This window comes from Xiphophorus couchianus, chromosome 23 (assembly GCF_001444195.1).
Source record: "Xiphophorus couchianus chromosome 23, X_couchianus-1.0, whole genome shotgun sequence".
Classification (NCBI taxonomy): Eukaryota; Metazoa; Chordata; class Actinopteri; order Cyprinodontiformes; family Poeciliidae; genus Xiphophorus; species Xiphophorus couchianus.
The window spans coordinates 18,442,720-18,462,893 of record NC_040250.1 but is presented as its reverse complement, the minus strand read 5'-3'; positions in this window follow the sequence as shown (position 1 = coordinate 18,462,893).

The window sequence follows — 20,174 nt, the reverse complement described above, 5'->3', positions numbered from 1 at the left end:
ACCTAAAAAGGCTGCAATTTAGAAGATGTTCCAACCTAGCCGTCTATATATAATTTGATCCTTGACAAATTATCATAGTGGCCCGTTTTTCCAGCTCCTAACACATCAACTTTGAGAATAAAGGGTCCACTTTGTCACCCAATGACAAGTGTAATGATAACATAATCAGTCATCATCAGTAATGATTCTGTAGCCTGTTGTATTTTGTTTCTTTTGCAAAGCAAAGAGGCAGCCTAATTTTTGTGACCAAACCATCCCAGACACACAGAGTATCCACTCATTTCTATAAGAGGCTATTGAGCTTATGTGTCGTTTGATGGCTAGTCAATGAGCAGAATGATCCCATTTTCTCAGAAGATCTCATTAAAGTTGTACTAAATACATCCCTTTGCCTGGGGGTTGGTATAAAACCCACCTGAAAAAATAAATGTGAAAAGTAGTTCTTTTGCTCGAGGCAAAAAGGTTAAAACAGATGAGAAATTGCCCTATAGTTGTCTGATAAAATCGATTTCCTTTGCAAAAGATAAACATGTTGTTTTCCTTCAGGTCAAGCTGCACTATGTTCATCATACACTTTTCTGATCTCATCAAAATGTACTTGGATCTGCTGAAACTCAAACAATCCCCAATCTGTCTAAATGATAAGCACATCATGATAAAAATCATAATTAAAAGCTAAAAGAAGACTCTGAAATGCAAAAACGAAAGTCAAGATAAGGAGTGTGGACTGTGAATTTCTGTATGGGAAGAACATTTGTCTTTACATTTGTTTTGCTAAACTCAGCATGTGAAACTAAAATGGTACTTTGAAACCAGCAGGACATCGTTGATGACCTGACCTCAGCCTTCGACTCTATGTAGTCGCAGCAGCCCTCCAGTGAAGAAACACAAGCTGTCAGTGTAGAAAACCCACGTTCTTTCACAAAAATGGGATCCCCTGCTGGGTTTGCGAGACTTAAATATACCCAGGACTAGCACAGCTGTGGTTTACATGGTATGTGCTTGAATCAAAGGTCATTACCTTTGTACAATTTTCCATCACATCCTCAAAAAACATGAACTGAACTCTCGGAGCTCTACAGTGTCGGCTAGATCTGAGTCGACTTTTATTACATTAGTCATTTAATCTGAGGTGCAAACGCAAACCAGTCAATCAACATTGTCATGTCTGGCAGTAGGAGGCCTTCATTACTTGTTTTGATTTTCTTTTTAGAAAGGAAAGACATTTTTTTCCTGACTAGTTTTTCTGTGAAGATTTGTGTAAATTTCTAAGCTGCTCTCAAAGGTTCTAATGCTTTATGTGGGCTAATCATTGCAGGTATTTTCATAACAATGTGGTGCATATATAATCTTGATACTTTTTCAAACAAAATGTTTTGAAAATGCTTTTACCTCTCCAACTCTTTCACATGACGACATGTTGCAACCACAAACTTTGATTTATTTCACTGCAATTTTATTTCATAGATCAAAATGGAGATCCTGAGATTGAAATCTCAAATGGAAGAATCTTTACACAGAAAAACTGCAAAAAGAAAAAAAGCCAAATGTGATACCTTCCCTTTGCAGTTTGACTCAGCAAACACGTGGAAGATGTTCGTTTTGCCCGGTAAAGTTTAAATATGGCTGCAAACAAACGCTGCTTATCAAACTGCACACATAATCTCCACAGTGAAACATGGCAGTTGCAGCATCATGCTGTGGTCATACTATTTGTGGAGAAATTGGTCAGAGTTAATGGAATGTGGAGACTTTAGCACAGGGCGATAATAGAAAAAAAACTCCAGTGGAGGTTTACCGTCAAGCACGATTTGTGCAACTTTTGCTCAGGGGCTGGAATATACATGCACACAGGAACGCCCTTTTTTTTTCCACTTCAAAAATATTTCAAAAATATCTGCCACTTTGTATTGTTTAATCACAAAAAATCCCAAATACTACACTGAAGTGTATGATTGATTAAAAGTTTGATGGTTTGAAATGCTTTACTGCGATATTTTACTTTATTTTTTGCACACTTTCAATCTTACCCTGCTTTAGAATGATTGTTTCTGAAAAATTCAAAAACAGATAACAGAGATGTGTGAGAGGCTGATCAGTAGTTGGCCTTCTTGAGATTTCCTTTTTTTTTGGCCAGGAATAAATCCGAAGAGGCTGTTCTGATGCTCCCTTTGTGCCTGCATAAAGGTCTCACCCCATGACGTCTCAGAAGAGAAATGCTTTTATTGCTGGACAGTTTTATAATTTAGAAGGTATATTAATAGGATTACCGTACATGTTTTTGCAGTCATAAATCCGTGCTCCCAAAGCCCTTTCCAAAACCTAAGAATGAAGTGCATCTTGAAAGCGTAGTGTGAAAAAGGTTAATATGAATTTGCAACCAAAGGACATCACAAATGTCTCTAACAAACTGGAAAATATCAATCTCTTTGTTTTGGTTTGCTGATATAATATGTACAGGAACATGTGAACACATCACATAAACTTAAGCACCACAAAAGTTTGTTTGAGGCATTGTGATCATCTGAGTCGTCCAGGAGGACTTGCCAAAAGGGGAAAAAGAACATGAGTCTAAATAAACTTCACATGGAAGTTTGTAAATAAGTCCCAAAATAAGGCCTAACAGATAGCTCTCTTGACGCTGACCATGGCCAAAGTTTTGCGAGGAGGGAGATATTTTCATCCTGAGAATTGTTCTACACCGTCAGATCGTTAGGAAGCGAAGAGAAGCGGGAACTTTCTGCTAATGATTTAAAAATTGGTCTGGAGACGTTTAGACACAGAGAGGAAGATGGATGATCGGATAGCTGTTTGCTAAATTCCAAGTGAGATGTGCAGAGAAGCATCCAAGTTTGAGGGAAAACTACTTTCAGGTGCTCTACCTCACCGGTAATCAAACAATGATATCAAAACCACTTTTCTTTACTATCATCCATCACTTGCAGCGCTGTTTCTGGTACTAGCCTCACGCTAAGGGTTAGGTTATCCTGAACTGTCTTTATTGCTATGCTGCTATACACTTGTGCTATGATCCTTCCTCACTCTGCTACTTTCTGGTTCTACCACTCCCCAACTTTCATTATTTCTGTCATTTTAACCATCAACTTTGTTTTCTGAGGGTTTTTTTTGTTTTGTTTTGGGGTTTTTTTGCTCCATACACCTGGTCTGGCGTTCTGTTTGACTGTGATTCCTTCCAGAAGAAAGGCATCAGCTGATACATGCTTCCAACAACTAAACATTTTTTCTCTCCTGCTATTGATTTTTTTTTACTTTTCTTTAATATAGAAAGCATTGTTTCATCAGTTTCTGTTTCTTTTCTGTGTATTTGCTTCGTCTCCTCAAACCCTCAGTCCATTGTAGTAGATGTCTGCCAGGCTTTCCTGTTAAAGAGGACATTTTCCTCTCCACTGTCGCAACATGCACGCTCAGTATGAGGAATAGATGTAAATTAATAACACAATGCAAGCGATTGTCCACTGTTGCTATGTGCTCGTCCAGGAGGATTGAATGTTGCAAGTCTTTCTAAGGTTAGCTTAGAAAGACTTATAAAACTAATCTGAATAATGAACTGAACTTGATGTAGAAAACATATGTACTTGTTGATAACTAAAATCAGTTGGAATGTATGATTGAACTGAAATTAGTGATTTTTGTGAAGTGCCTGGAGATAAAGTGAAGTTCATGAACTTTATCGGAAACTTCTCAGTTTTCAAACTCTAAAGTACAAATAGAGACTTATGACCGCTCTACTTTTGGACATTCTTTTGTTGCAAATTACAAAATGTTCTTTTGACAACACAAATAGCATCACCTGTTGGTGTTATGTTTTTTTGCTATCTTTTCAGAAATGTTGAGCATAAATAGATTTTCTAATGCAAATCTAAAGACCACAATGCTACTGACAGACCACTGTGAACTACTAACTGGCCCTGAAAAGGTATTTACACCCCTTGACGTTTTCACATCTTGTCAAATGACAACCTCAAAGTTGTATTTTATAGGGATTTTAGGGAATGGACCAACACAAAGTAGTTCATTGTTGTGGAGTGGAGGTAAAATGGTGAATAATTTTCCGTATCTTGCAAAACAATAAAAAATTTGAAAGATGTGGCATACGTTTGAGTGTAACCCCTCTGAGTTGAGCCACTTTTGGAAGTATATCACTACCAGGTTTTCTCATTCACACACCGGTATTTTTGAACATCTTTTTTGCAAAGACTTTCACACTCAGACAGACTGCATGAAGAGTGTTTGTGAACATCAGTGTAATCATGGTGGATTTTTGTGAGCCAATAGCTGTGTATAACTGTTTACAACAAAAAGCAGATTTTCCGTGCTGCAAACACATGGTTGTAGTTATGTTGGGACAGACACTAAACATACATAATGACATGGGCTTGTGTATGTATGTTTTATTTATTTGAGTTTGAGTGCATCCACTGCATGTGCGTGCAGACTGAGTGAGGAGGCGTCAAGAAAAGATGTTGAATTGGACCGCAGAACGTACACGCAGTACCTATCAGCAAATAAATACCAACGGATACAGGTGGTAATTAACAGCTTCAGTCAAGCCAGCTGCTGGACAATTATTTCCTCAATTTCTTTCCTAAGACTAAAATAAACTGATCAATTTGCTGCCTGAGTTGGTTCCCCAAATTGCTTCATTCTGCTGATAAATTAACATGTAAACATAATTTTTTATTGCTGAATATGTTTTTAATTTTTTTGAAGAAATACCTGAAATTGTGTTAAGTTAGTGAACATCAGAGATGAATGTTTTCAAATGTCTTCTGCCCTTTGAAAAGTCTCATATTAAAATGAGTGAAAGCATATTAAATCCTTTTGGCTGTTTCTACTGCCATGTTATTTGGCTTTAAAGCTGGACCAAATTGCAGACAAGAGCTCGAGATGACCGTGGTCACAATTTAATAATAAAAACAAAACACTAACAGCACAAGCAGAGCAGGACTTGAAGCACAGACTGAAAGGGAGAATCCAGTAATAAACAATGAAAAACTAGGAGGCTAAAAAAAATAGGCAGGAGTGGAAAATGGCAAGCGAACCAGATCTAGTCAGAGACGTTAAACAGCTGAGGCAGGAGGAAAGCAATGACACCGAGGGAGGGAGAGTAAAAAACACAAAGGGAGGTAAACTAGGACACAAAAGGAACTAAAACTAAAAAGTAAAGACCAACACATATCAAGGAATATAAATCAATATTCACATAGAACAGAACACAAGAATAAGAAAATAAACACAAAGAACTGAACTAATATGGGACCATAGTTTTAATAACAATGAACTGAAAATGGCAAGACCTACACAAAATAAATCAACAAGAAAATAACCAAAACACAACACAAAAGGAAATAAACATATAAACTCCCCAGGACTGTGTCGAAGGCAGAAAAAACAAATGCAATTTACTTGATTTGTATCTAAAGAAATATATAACATTTCAGACACTTCCATATTGTTTTCACACAATTTATTCTTCTGTAAAATATTTGCCTGCTCTCTATTTTCGCTTGTGTGCTTTCAAAGCTTTGTTTGCTAATTGGAGTCAAAAGGTGGCGTTCAATTACTGTTCAAGTAACGGATCAGTGCTCTGCATGATGGTGAATGAATAGCATCTAATTTCAAGGAACACTAAAGTTGGCAGAATGAACTGGTATAACTAGAAGCTAAATTTATTATAAAGATTTGAGAAATGAATAGATCGAATGCATATATAAGCGTAAGGGTACAGGTGTGCAATTATATAATAATGCCATCTCAAAGACAAAGATATATAATTTGATCCACAAATATATAATTGGACACATCCAGTTATTTAGAAACATTCAGATTTAATTACATGCATCCCAATTTGATCTATGTTAAATAAACTGCAGTCAAGCTTAGCTTTGGGAAAACTAACACAACAAATCCTATCCCAACACACAATTGGACTTATAAACAATAGACTTATTAACCTGGATTTTCTTTGTGACTATATTTATTTTATTCTTGGTATCTGTTCTTCTGTACATATTTGCTTTCATTAATTACACCAAAAGGGAAAAGATAAAAGAGATACAGATTTGCTATAAATAAAGGAATTATTGACACAAAAATAAATGTATATTAGAAAAAGCAAATTCCCAAAACCAGCTAAATTAAAACTAACAATTTCTCAGGTCTAAAGCAAACAAACAAACAAACAAAAAACAGCAAGACTCCTGACCTGTACATGAGTCAAGTTTTAAACCCAGTTCTCTCACAGTCAGATCACAGTTTTGTTTAGATTTAAACAAACAAAAAAATAATTATTCTTGGCTTGACAGACAGAAAGTGGATTATAAATTCAGGTTTCTATCAGTATTTTAATGAAAGATCTGTTTTTTGTAGCTTTGTAGCATGTTGTTGGTCTCTTCTGTTTGCTATTCTTATTCTAATCCTCGTCTTGCCCCATATACCTGTTTCATTTTTATCTCACCTCTGTTTTAGGGCTTTTTTGCAATCTGCTATGCCCTTTATTTTTAATTTCTGTTTCTAAAATCTGCCACTCTGAATTACAACCCAACAAATGTGGCCATTTTAGTCCACAGCCTCTTTTACTCACATTCCAAAAATGGTTCATGGCCCAAAAGACAGGATTAGGAATGAAACAAACTTCGACAAGTCATAGCAGAAATGTAAATAAGTGCTTCACTTTCAGGGGTCTTATACTGTCAGACTGTCAGTGCTGTGACCGTTACATTACATTTAATTGGTATCACCTGTTCTTTCCCTTTATCTAAGCAGTCAGTGAAAGAGAAGAACCCACTAACAGCAACTTAGCTCTGGGATTACATGAATGTTGTACCAAAGAATAAGAGCCACTACCTCTGAGGCTGCTGACTGCGATCCAAAAGAACAATTCACTCTTGATATTTCCATTTATAGAGAAATGCTTTCCTCTAAAGGGGACAAAAATATATCACGTTGTGCTTTTGAGAGGAAGAATAATATGGGGAAATTTATCAACCGCCTTCACACTTAAAATCAAAAGCATTTGTTGTAGATGTCCAACAGTCTATTTTTCTTATATTTTAAAGATGTGGGTATGCTGCAAATGATCAGTTCCACTGAAAAATTCAAGTGATGCAATAAAAGTAAAATTCTGAAGGAGGTTTGCCTTGTTTAGATCTCAGATAGTTTGGTATGGAAACAACAGCCAACATGCCCAGGCGTCCAAGCAGTCTGCAAGGTGCTCAAACGAGTCTTTAAAACTCAAAAGTATCATCGCGGGACCGGCAGCAAGTTTTTGCTGCTGTTTGTATAAAAGTCCACGCCTCTAGAATAAGAAAAAGACCCACAAGTTTAACTTCGATGGCAGGTGGGCAAAGAAGAAACACTTGCCATTAAAGAAAAACTGCAGACTAAAGTTTGCCAAAGAGAATACAAAGAGCACGATTTCTGGGATGATTTTCTTTAGACACATACAAAGGATTTACTTGGAAAACAAAAAGAGGACGTGTTTGACGTGAACCAAAGTCAGCCTTCCAGGAGATGAACCTCATGCTATCTGCTAAACTTAGAGGTGAATTTGTTATGCTCAGTAGGACATAAAGGAAGGCAGCACAGCATGACCATCTCATCATCATAGGATCCACAATGAATTTTACTCTCTATCAGAGAGTGCTGGAAGAAAATGTGATATTAACCGTACAGGACCTGGTGATGAAGCAGGACTGGATGCAGCACTATGTCAATGATCCAGAGAAGACCAAATAAAAGAACTTGAATAAAGGATCCTACTATATACAGAGGACCAAAGTAAAAATGGTGGCAATGTTCCCAGATTTATTTTGGCAGTTCAAAAAAGCAATTTGCACCACCTGTAGCCACATAATGGATGAATAACTAATCACAAAATAAAGTGTGTTACAATGACCCATCTTGGTTCAGAAAGCTGTCTCAAATCATAAAAGCGGGATTTAACATCAGCTCTAATCTGGCTTTAAAGTTTAAGATCTACATCCATTTTAACTCTCAGATCAGTGATGATGGTTCAAACATGGAACGAAAACCTGGTGGAGATCTCAGCCAAAACCTAACACCTTTGTCTTTTTGCTTCTTACAGTTTAATAGGTTTAAAGTAATAAAACGCTATAATGCAATCAATGCATTTAAACAGCAACTTTACTGAGATACATCTGGGAGTTGTCTGAATAATTATGGAAAAAAATTCCCTGTTTTTTTTTTAAATTAGAGCCATGGGGTAGCAGACAGAGAGAGAGGAAAGAAGGGGGTCTAAAACTAATTCCTGTGGGGCAACACATTAAAAAGAAGCAGTGGGATGTAAAGGAAGAGTGGGATGTTAAAGAGAGAAAGCGATGGAGTTAGCCTCCATGGACATTTTATGGAGTGTCCTAATTTTTTATGACCAAGTTTGGGACCAAATTTTATAGGGATAGACAGCATTGCTTACAGGTATAATCTACTGTATATACCTGTAAGTATATAGATTATACCTCTGCACACACATGCTTTTTCACTTTTCTCTTTCCAAGACAAAAACAGTGGTAGTAGTTGTAAATTATTGTGTCCTTGTGAGGGAGTTGTAATTATTCCCAGCCCCCAGCAGCTTGCAGCAACTGAAATTAGCAGACCAATTGCATTTGCTGTGCTGCACCATGTTGTTTACAATGTTTTCCTCCATAGCTTGTCGCTGTGAAGTTTGATAAATATTTGCCTGGTTGATTGTAATCATTGAAATCTATGGCCTTGATCCCTCAGAAGAGGCTCTTATCGCTTAGCGAGTTTTAAAATGCATTTTGCAATCATAATTGTCATCTTTCATGGATTTGGAATGGGTTATTGTGGTGTTCTTTAGGCAAATAAATACATGTTACTAGTTATTGTACATTTTAAATTTATGTGATTGCTGGTGAAAAAATAAAACCTCAAGGGAAGTGAGCTTTGGTTCCCCCAGGAGCAAACGATCCTGAAATAGCATCCGGCCCTAAAGTACGGAAATTCTTCTGCTTGTTAAGCATCTGTTCAGGACATGAAACTGAACAAGAGCATATTATGACTGATGTTGAAGATTAATTAGAATCTGTATCTGCCCAAACCATGAAGGAAAGCACAAATTAATGCAGTTTAACATAATAGAAGATGACTATAATAAAGTTAAACTATTCTTAAATCAAGAATATGTTAAATTCTGTCTTTTTTTTGCTTTTATGTGGAAAGAGTCGACAGTTTTTGATGGAGGGGATACATTTACTCCTGCACAAGCCTGTTGTGACCCTTTGCCAACAAACATGTTTACTTTAACAACAAGGTCACGCAGGAGCATTTCACAAATACACATGCAGACTGAACTCAAATGTCTGCAGAACTAATTTAAAAAAAAATCACCTGCAGAAAGATTCACATAAGCTTAGTTGCAATCTTTTTTTTCTCTTTTCTTATTTATATTTATATCTCCAGCTGTGCTCCATGACCCAAGGCCATCTGACGACTTGTCCGGAGGGTAATCCAAACAAGTACACGGTCAGTCTGGTATGTACTGAGCTTCTGTTCTGTTCTTATTTGTCTCTTCCTGTCTTCTTTGTGAGATACAACCAAGCTGCAGCGGCCAGCTTCCCATGTGAAAGCAGACTGGGTCTGCCAAGAAGGTTGTGGCTCTGTCTCACCATCTACTTGGTCTGCGGTTTTCTGGATCAACATTTATAACTCCCAACATTTGTTTGTACAGATACCCAAACTGGACCACAGAATTCGATTCCACTTGTGCTTGAAGCGTCCCACCTGTTCACACAGATGTAAAAATCAGAACAACCTTTTGATTCAGGTTTCTGACATGATGCTCTGAAGAAGGCAGATGAGGAAATGTGATGGTAATATCGAGCCTCAACCTCCATGCCTCTCCAAATTAAAGGCCAACATCTTGGAAAAAACATTAGTAGTGTCCAACATCCAGCTGCAATCACAGACACATATTTGCTTTAAGGACGATCCCATCCAGTCACAAGCTTGGAACCAAAGAAAAGTTAACGTTAGCTTAAATGTATCAAATTTGCTTCAGTGATCACTTTAAAACCAGACTTGGACACAAACAACAGATCTAAAATTTGAGTCACACAATTGTAAATGCCACTAACAACCAAACAAATAAAGAGGTCATATGAATACATCTTGGCAATAACAGCTGCCTGTCTCTGAGATTTACAGGTTTTATCCATTAAGCAACAACAGCATATGTATAAAATCAAGACAAAGAGCAGCCTGAAACCTGCTTTTCTCTGCGCTCTCCACATTTACTCCAATATTGTAAGGTCAGTGAAGGCACAGAATGGCCATAAGAAGTGATAATTGAGAGCATTAAAGCCCTGCTGCCTGTGTAAACAATCTGTGCTAAGAGGAGGCACCATTGACCCATTATACCAACTCTGCAGCAGCCAGGAAGGAAAACTTTGTTTGGGGAACATGCAGCATGCCATTTATCACACATTTCTTCCACTTTTGTGTACAACATTAAAAACTTATTGTTTAAAAAGCGAGCAAGAGAAATGCTTTGTGATTCACAGCAGAGTTTCCCAGGGAAACTTCATGGTACACAGGAAGCATAATGATAATTACATTGACTCATATTGCTATGGTGAATCTGAACTCCTTAAGGAGATTAGTGTGATTTGAAGGAACCAAAAAAAAAACATAATAAACTTTCATAAAAATGAAAAATATTTGCTCATAGTTTATGACCCAAAAGACGCAATGAGAGCCTACCATAAAGCAGTAATGGCATTCCCATCAAACGCTAATCACCCGTAGGGAGTTGAGGGTTTGGGCTATAACTTATCAACTGACAGCTTTATGTTTGAAGCTGCCATTCAAATTCAAAGTTTCTTTACATTTTCTTTACACTAATGCTTAATCGCATGAACTGGAGATAAAGTACAGCTAGGTGTGCAGCTGGAAAAGTTATTATCTTATTGGAAAAACTTTGTTTAGGTAGCATGGATCTGTTTGTCCCCCATGTCTCTGTTTTTCTTTATCAGGTAGTTTTGGACACAGAATACAAAAATGATCATTCCGTTATGATCATTCTGTTAATGACTGAAAAACCCACAATGTGACAAAAGTAACAGTAAATAAAAAGTACAAAAATTAACCAGTGAAAATGAGACCTTGTTTTTGAATTGTGGTTCATAATCACAAACACCACAAGCAAATAGTTTCTGTAACTTTCAATGAAACTGTTCACGGGTAATTTGGCCCTCTCCTCTTGGCAACCTGCTCCAATTGTTTCAGGTTTGAAGGATGCCTTCTCCAGACAGCATGTTGAAGCTCCTTCCACAGATGTCTGGTTTTGTCTCATCTGTCCAAAGGACATTCTTACATTCTCCCCATGTAACTTTTACTTGTTGCTGGTTCTAAATATCCCCATATGGATGAGTTGCTTGATGTAGAAATTATCCTCCAAGCTCATCTGCCTCAAGACTGAGTAAACAAAACCCTCTGAGTTCCCTGCAGGGTCAACCTATAGTCTCGCAGCAGAATTATGTCAAATTCATACTAAAATCACAATGTTTCTCTAAATTTAACAGTGCACAATTGAAATGTCCAACTCTGAGCAAATAATTAATGATCTGCCAAATGAATCAACTTTAGAATTTTAACAGATGAATGAAATTAGCTCAGATGTGTGTTTATGAAATTTTCAAATCTCTGCAACAGTGAAGTGCAGAATGAAATGAGATAAATAACTTCTAAAAATACATAAATACTGCATTTATATATGCAGGTAAATCTGAACTGTGTAACACAGCAAACAAATATAAATATATAAATAAAAAACTAGTAGATTTAGATTTCAAGTTTCCAATTTTGCTGGAACACAGGGTCGTAATATAATACAGATGAAAGTACAGAGTAAATTGCTCCCTGCATAATGTGGTGTGGCTGGCATCAAAGCCTTCACAATTATCTAAACACGTTAGTTCATAAAACAGAACAGGAAATTTTAACAATGCCCACAGCTGTGACAAACAGCTCACCTGGCACTGTTCCCTGAACCAATCTTCAACACCTCTCTGTATGAGGGCACAGACAGGTCTGCTGCAGATCCAGAGGCTTGTTCAATGTCTGTGCTATGGTAGCAATATGACAGGACATTGATCATATTTTTAGTCTTTCTCACATGAAAAAAATAAAAACAACAAATCTCACATGTAGAAAATGGATTGGGGCCACATGATCAATTAGGCAGGCACTGAAATTATTTCATGTGAACTTCACCACAAATCCCCTACATAAGTAAACTTGTTGAATGTTATGGGTTATAATGTCAGAAACAAAACTATTCATGTAAGTTACACAGAATTACAGCTAAAATATAGGACTCTGTATTAGTTATATCTTTGGTGTACTAAAGTCTTTAGATAAAACATGCTGCACAGTAATTACTTACTACAGACATTTTGATGAGCAGAGTTTTGCTCACATACACTGAAGTGGATAAATTACTTTCTATAAACTCCAAAGTTAAAAAGTTTGTTTTAAAAGGAGAAGCTGAGTGCTGCTCACTTGGGTCATATTAAAAAAAATCTATTTGTGCAATGACAAAGTTTTACATTTAAAGGGGCAGTATTGTGCAGGGCCAAGCAAGATTTTGTTTTAGGCCTTATGTGGTTTAGTTTATTAACATGATGCCTCAATTTATGTGATCATGTGTGCATAATTGTGAAGTACAAGGAACATCATGCAGAGTTTTCAACATTTTCTACTAATTCAAATGAAAAAAGTGGAGTGTGCAGGTTCAGCTCCCTCAGTATTTGTAAATAGAGCTGTTCATTCTGAGGAATGCCTGCACCAATTTTATTTATCTACACAAATCTGTGTGTCAAATGGTATTTTTTCAAAAAAGTATCAAAATGATTGCATCAGAATTTTTTTTGTGTGGAAAAAACAAGAAAATAAATATATTTTACTATTTTCAACTCGATTTGTAGATTAGCCTCTTGAAACCTCAAAAGGAAAAAATTAAAGTGCCAGTAAAAATAAGGTGCAGTGCTCCTCCTGCAGCAGCATGATCTGGTTGTCAGGATGCATACAAATGAGAGAGATGTCTACTCTACGTGCAAAAACACAACATGTGCTTCTCTCCCAGGAGAAGTTTATATTTGGAGTTTATCTCCCGAAATATACTGAAAAAGAATGTGCCTCTAGATTTTGGCAATCTACTAAAAGAATTTTTCCACAGCCATCTTAGTTCATTTGTCTCGACCATCCTGTTCAGCTGCCACAATCCATAGCTGCCATTTATGTAAACATGCTGCACTGGTACAGCAGAGGCATTTGGTTTGATGAAGACAGCCTTTTTCATCCAGAAATATAAACATTACACTCCAAATGGCCCACTAACTAGATCTTTTTTCAAGCTTTCGGCCATGCCTTGTCAATGTCAAAGCAACTGTCTGTGGCCTTTCTGTTGACTTAAAGATATGGTTACCATTAGTGTTGAGCGGTTTCATCAACAACAAGCTCAGAAATCACAGTTCACTGAGCAACATCCCCAGATAACACTGGCTTGGATTTCAAACAAAGGGCAGCCTCGTCTTCTAGAAATTAATTTCCTATATAGTGAAATTGCTTCTCAGTGCGAGGTGCAATGCAATCATTTGCTCCATTATGTTCACCAGCATTCTCAGCAATACAATAACAACATGATGGCTCAGGTTAAGAAAAGAATACTTGAATGTGAATTAATATTTCATCATTCAAGTCATGTGCCTTGTCTGCTGAACTTGGTGAAATAGATCCTAAAATATGTGCATTACCTATGTTAAAACAACAATAACTTAATTTTTTGTGCTGTGAAACTAGGATATGAGCAAGGTTAAATCAACATTCTCCCTATATTTCCTGTTTAAAAAGGGGAAAGAGTGCTGGAGCAAATAGAGGCTGAAGTCTACCTCACAGGAGACCCTCGGTGTAGGCTGAGAATATATACCCCAAGGTAGTCCAAGTAGAGCATGTGGCTGAAAATGGTACAAGAATATCTGTTAAAAGTATAAGCTGGAAGGTTCTCAGTCCAGGTGGGAGACACTGCCAAAGGTAATGAAAAATGACATGACAAAGGTCCTGTGGAACCTCCAGGTTCATGTTGCAAAACTCAGCTAATGTTATGATCAACATCATCTACAAGATGAGAAGAAATGAGGATTCAGGCTTATCAGTGCCAAACTGGGAGCCTGACTCCCACAGCTCCAAGGAAGAACCTCAGGGATGTTTGCCCTGAGGAACATAGTTAAAGGAACAGCTAAAATATCGTGCAAATCTTCCAGGTCCATAGCAGAGGACCCATAGTTGTATAGTTGAACAGTAAATATGGCTTTTCTTGATACACTAACAAATGCAACCAATCTTTCACCTATACAGTTCCTTTCATAGTGTTTAAACTCTGCAAATCTTAAAGTTATGCCACGGACTCTCAACAAGATTTTTGTCTGACTTCAATCCATTGTAGCTCCTGCTGTAAAATCTCTGCCCTGCGTGAACCTCCATCACGCTGTGCATCATAGTAGCTGCTTTTACATGTAATCTGATTAAATTGCACACATGTGGGCTCTATTTAAAAGGTAAAGGTCATTTTATTTGTATAGCACATTTTCAGCAACAAGGCAATACAAGGCTACCTACTAAGTGGCCTGTTACACTGGATTTTATTTGAAGGTTTTTGAGTAAAGGGGTCAAATTCAAACACTTTTGAAATAATGACTAATAAAAGATGTTGAAAACCATGTAGCATTTACCTTCCACTTACATTCTGTAGTACTTTGTGTTGGTCTATTACATTAAATCGTAGTCTATGGGCTCTCACTGGCACTGTGTGTCTCCTCGGGGGCTCGACCTTTTCTTGCTTTTGATAGAAAACAATGTATGCCTCTGTTTTGCTCGGCCTGTATGTCGGATCTATGTTTGTGGCCAAATTTCTGAAAAACAACTGTGTGAGTGAGGCAGTGACTCAATCTTCCTGTTTCTGCAATACCTGAGTGGCGAAGGCCCCCAGAGTTGCTTTATATAGAGTCTAGCATAAATGTACAGCAAATTAACAAAAGGTTTATTTAGTTATTTTTCAGCCTTTCAGCGGTGGACTTGCTGGTGTGCTTTTAATTATTGTCCTACTACAAAGAACAACTACAGTATATTTAGGTTAATGTTCACAAACTGATGAACAGACATTGTTGTTAAGGATTTTCTGGTAGAAAGCTGAGTTAATGGTTACATCATTTGCTGATTCAGAAGCTCTGAATCAGCAAAGCAATCCCAGACCATCACAATACTACCGTCATGTTTGACTGTCAGTATTATGTTGTTTTTTCTAAAATGCTATTACTTTGAAACCAGGTTCTAAAAACTTTAATTACTGTGCCGTCAGTCCACAAAATCTTAGGGATCATCGATATTTGTTTTGATAAATGTGAAACCACCTGGAGGGACTTTGGTAGATCTATGTCAATCACTCCTGGGATCAGAAACTACAATTACTACAAAGTTCGCAGCTGTTTCATGTTTTCTGTGTTTGTATAATGATTCACTGTGATTCGCTTAGAAATTGCTTTGGAAACACAATTCATGTATGTACACAAAAAATAAAGAATTTAATTTTTAATCTGCAAAATGAACTAATGTGTCAATATGTGATACTGAAAGGAAGAATTAGTATTCATAATTAAGAAATATGAAAAAAGTGTCTCACTTACTGTTAAAATGCTGCACAAGAGCAGCATTGACAAACTGTTTTAGGAGTCATTTAAACTTGGTTGATGAAGTTGTTTTATAAACCACTGTTTCTTTCCCATATACATAAAAAGTTTCAACAACAACAATGTAAACATAAAGGAACTAAACATGATTAAACTGAACAGATAAATGATTCTATGGTAATGCAACTACTCATCATTTACCATTTGGCCAGTGAAAGCCTGCAGCCATACTCTGACCATCATACAGCTGCTTTCAACATAAATGTAGGTTGTTGCTGTTATTATTTTTTTCTACTGGATATTTTTGTGTTTTTGACATGGCAACAATGTTTTGTCCAAATAAATACCCAGTGATTATGTATGTCTCTGTGTTTCTCTGTGATGGACTAGGGATCTGTCCAGGATCAACCCTGCCTCCTGTCCAATGACCTCTGGAAAAAGGCATCAGACCTCTACAACCCTCCTCAGTTACAGGCGGCGGATGTATGTATGTATGGACCTTCATGAATGCTAGATATTAATATACTGTGAGCTATAGGCATAACCTCAACTGAAGAGGGAATTTCAATTTTAAAAAGTTATGATATATGTCCTTTCATACGCATAACTTCACTTTTAAGAGAAGTTCTGACTTTAACACTCTGTCACACCCAGTGATGCTGCCTGGATCCAATTTAAGCTTCTGCAATTACAATGTTATCTAGAATCAGAAATATAAGTGCGACATCAAGCCCACTTCTTGAAGTGCAAGATGGTCAAAGCTGTTTCTTACCACTTGTGCATCAATTTCCACTCTGAGAAGTCTTTCTGACTCCTGTGTTTTCTGAGGCCTTTTCATAAATGACTGAACTATTCAGGTGGATGTTTTAGGGATGGTCAGAGGATTTATTCAGGGCAATTTCTGAAAACAGTTTTTAAAGGTACTTTCTTTATGCTTTTTATGTGTGAGGCATACATCAATGAGGGAATGTGCTTAAGACTTGTTCCCCACTTATTTCTTTTCTCGTATTAGAGCTTATTATTATTATGCCTGTTTTGTTTTAACTTCTGCCAAAGCAGCATGCATACACCTAGAAAAAAGTTTTTTGTTATTAAATATGAATCTAATGGTTTTCCCAGTGGAAGAATCATGAGCTGCAAAGTGTATCGGTTTTCATGTGTCACTGTCAAACACAGATTCAATTGTAAATATAAAAATAAATTCTGGCCATAAAACGTGAAGTAAAAAGTAAATCATTTGATTTATTGCACTACGCCAAGAACACAGCAGATCAGAGAGAGACTTGGGTTAGGTTGTAAGACAATATCTCCAGCTTCAGTATCTCATGGAAGACACCATCCACTGTTTTTAAGGACTCAAGGATATTTACTATCATACCATTTCACAATTACTGTCTTGTTGTATGAAATTCTGACCCAGGTCCTTGTTGTTATAGATATTAGCTCTGAGAAGCCTATGCATGCCCTCTGTAATCTGAGGTATGTAACCATGTGTGAAGAACAACTTGTGTATCTCTGAGTCAGTGTGATCTCAATCTTTAAAGGAGCAATCAATGACTTGTTTGCTCTCTTTGGGGCAGCAGGGCTTGTTGACTTATTTCCTCAACAGCTGATAGGGCAATCATGCTGTGAGCAAGTTACTACATAAAGATGAAGCTGGGTTGGGGTTTCTGGCACACTGATGAGTATCTCTCACCTTTTATCTTTACTTGTACTTTCTTCTTACACCCAGTGGCCTGTGAGAGACACCTGATTGATTAGTTGCTAAATTTGGAAACCAGCGTCTACTTACTTAACACCAGCAGGTAGGGTTTGGTTAGTTTTTATTTTAAAATGCCTGTTTTAGCTTGAGAATGACAAGTAAAGTAGGGGCAGCAAGTTATACCTCTCCCTAACTTTGCAAAATGAATGATGAAGTCATTCACATAATGAAAGTTACTGAAAGCAACAGACAGTTGAAAAGATTTTCAGCTGCAGAATAGCTGATCAGATTCATATGTTAAGATTCACGTTGAAACTTTAGAAGAACGTTTGTGATGCAATGGAGCTAAAAATGTGAGCATAAAAAAACAACGGGGGAGTAAACTGAATAGCAGGCATCATTATCCATAATTTTGTCTTTATTTACTGAACTAACATTAAGCTTAATACATGATGCAGTTGGAGTCCTGGTGCGCAATTTTGAAGTTTGACGTTAAGGTGCAAAAGCCCGATCAAAATGTAATCATAATGAAAAAAGATGACCAGATTTTCACAAGGAAAAATGAATACATGAATATGATTTACTAATATTTAAAGTATGCCTACTCTTCCATATTTGTATTATGGTCCAACTTTAAACAACTCAAATATAAATGGTCAGATCTCTAAAAAAATAAGACATTCAATAAGTATCACTGAGTTTTCTTCCGGCTAATAGTCTTATGCTGTTACTGATATAAAACGTTAACTATGAGAGGAATGCTTCATCAAAGGCTCCGTAACATTTTGGTTCAATGGTCTGTGTGTTATACGTTTAAAGACTTATACAGATTTGCCCTTTTTTCCTCACCAGTAATTATGTGTTATGCACAGTTGATGTAACCTGACAGTTCATAGTTTAACAATTGACCCTTAGGCGTTTACTGAAGCAGGGACCACAGATCACACGTACGTCTGGTCCAACCCATCAATGGTCCACACGCTTCCACAGGGACATAATGAAGTTCAAACAAAATTAAGACATAAACCTCACCACTACTCTCCATAAAATAACATAAAACAGTTTCCATTTGTTATTTGGCTTATTCAGAGGTTTCTAGAACAGTGTGTAGCTCTTTAACCCCATCCACCAAAGTTTTTAATGACTTCATTTTTTAAAAATGGTATTCTTAATTAGAAAGGCAGGCTTAAGTAGTTTTCACATTTGTTTTTGTGCAAAATTTGGGCATAGAGATGAAACTACACACGGTTTATAAAAAAATAACTCACCTCACTGTCTGACATTAATTCAAATTAAACATTTCATGTTTCAGTTCAAAGAAAACCAAAATTATTTCTATTTCAAAAATGCCAGCATTACAAGATATATGTTTTTAGAAATTGATTTTTTAATCAAAGTAGGGGTGGTAGGAATCATGCTCTTGCATGCTTTAAGAAATGCTTTAGTTGCATTTATGTTTTAAGTAGTTCTTGGCTGCACCAAAGAGTTTGGCTTTGCAGATTTTTTAAACAACTTATTTGTCATATCCTTTTTTAAATCACTGAACAAATATTATCAAATTAAAGGTTTATTATTTCAGCTGTTCTCAGTGCTGCATAATTGCTTTGAACTCAGAATATTTAAAAACAGAATTAAATATTTGTTGAAACTCGGTAAGATAATAACGAAATTGGGATTTTCATTAGCAGGTCCCTAAAAGATATGTTTTAATAGTAGTAGAAGTTAACATAAGCAGTTTGTAAAGAAATAATAATGTTTACTTTAAAAATATTATGCGTTATGTTATGCAAGTTCAGCCAATGGACTAGAAGCTGTGGCTCAATTACATCTCAGATTCTTTGATCGTCCTGACATGTAGGAAAGCTTTGAAAACTAAAGTGAAGCTTTGCTTCACTTTTTGCCTTTTAATTTGTCTTTAATTCTTGCCTGAAGTGCAAGAATTGACTGACTTCTAAGCATTTATATCTCTGATACGTCACTCACAATTTATTCTGAAAAATAGCAAAATTTAACACTTGTAGTGTATAAAACAGTTTTTTTTAAAACTTGAAACACAGATATTGTCTAATAATAATAATAATGCAATGCTGGTTATAAGGCAATGGCCAGAAGAGTTGGATGTAAATGATAAAGTGGTGAGAAGCAGAAGGCTGGGAAGAGATTTACCAAACACTTTGCTAGTTCAACTGGAAGACAAACAGAGAGAGACGATGTTTGTCTACTCTACTTCCTGTAATGAGTTTTTAAAACAGGAAAAGGATGACAGTCCTGCTCAGAAAGGATTAGACAATATATTTTATCATTAGAGTGAGTTAAGCCAGTGAAGATGTAGTTAAAAAAGTGATTGTGAATAGATATAGTTGAGGAAGCATAAAAGTACCTTCAATGTAAGATAGTCTGTTGAAAACCTGCATGACATCAACAAAAACTGACTGGAAATTGGCTTGTAAATTTAAAATGTGTTATTTAAAACACCAATCATATGTAAACTCTTGCTTTTTGTCATTAATGTTGTTAAACAAAAACAAAATTGGATTGTTAGCTGTGACATGTCCGACTGCTTTGCTAAGTTGACCCTAAAGTGTTAAATCACAGCTCATTAAATTTAGCTTGTTCCCTGGGGAAATCAAAACTTTTGGCCTTCTTCTTTACTGTATGTTTACACAAGTTTGTTTTTGCTGGAAATAAATATTTTGTTTTCATTACAAAAAGCAGTTATCAGACATGCT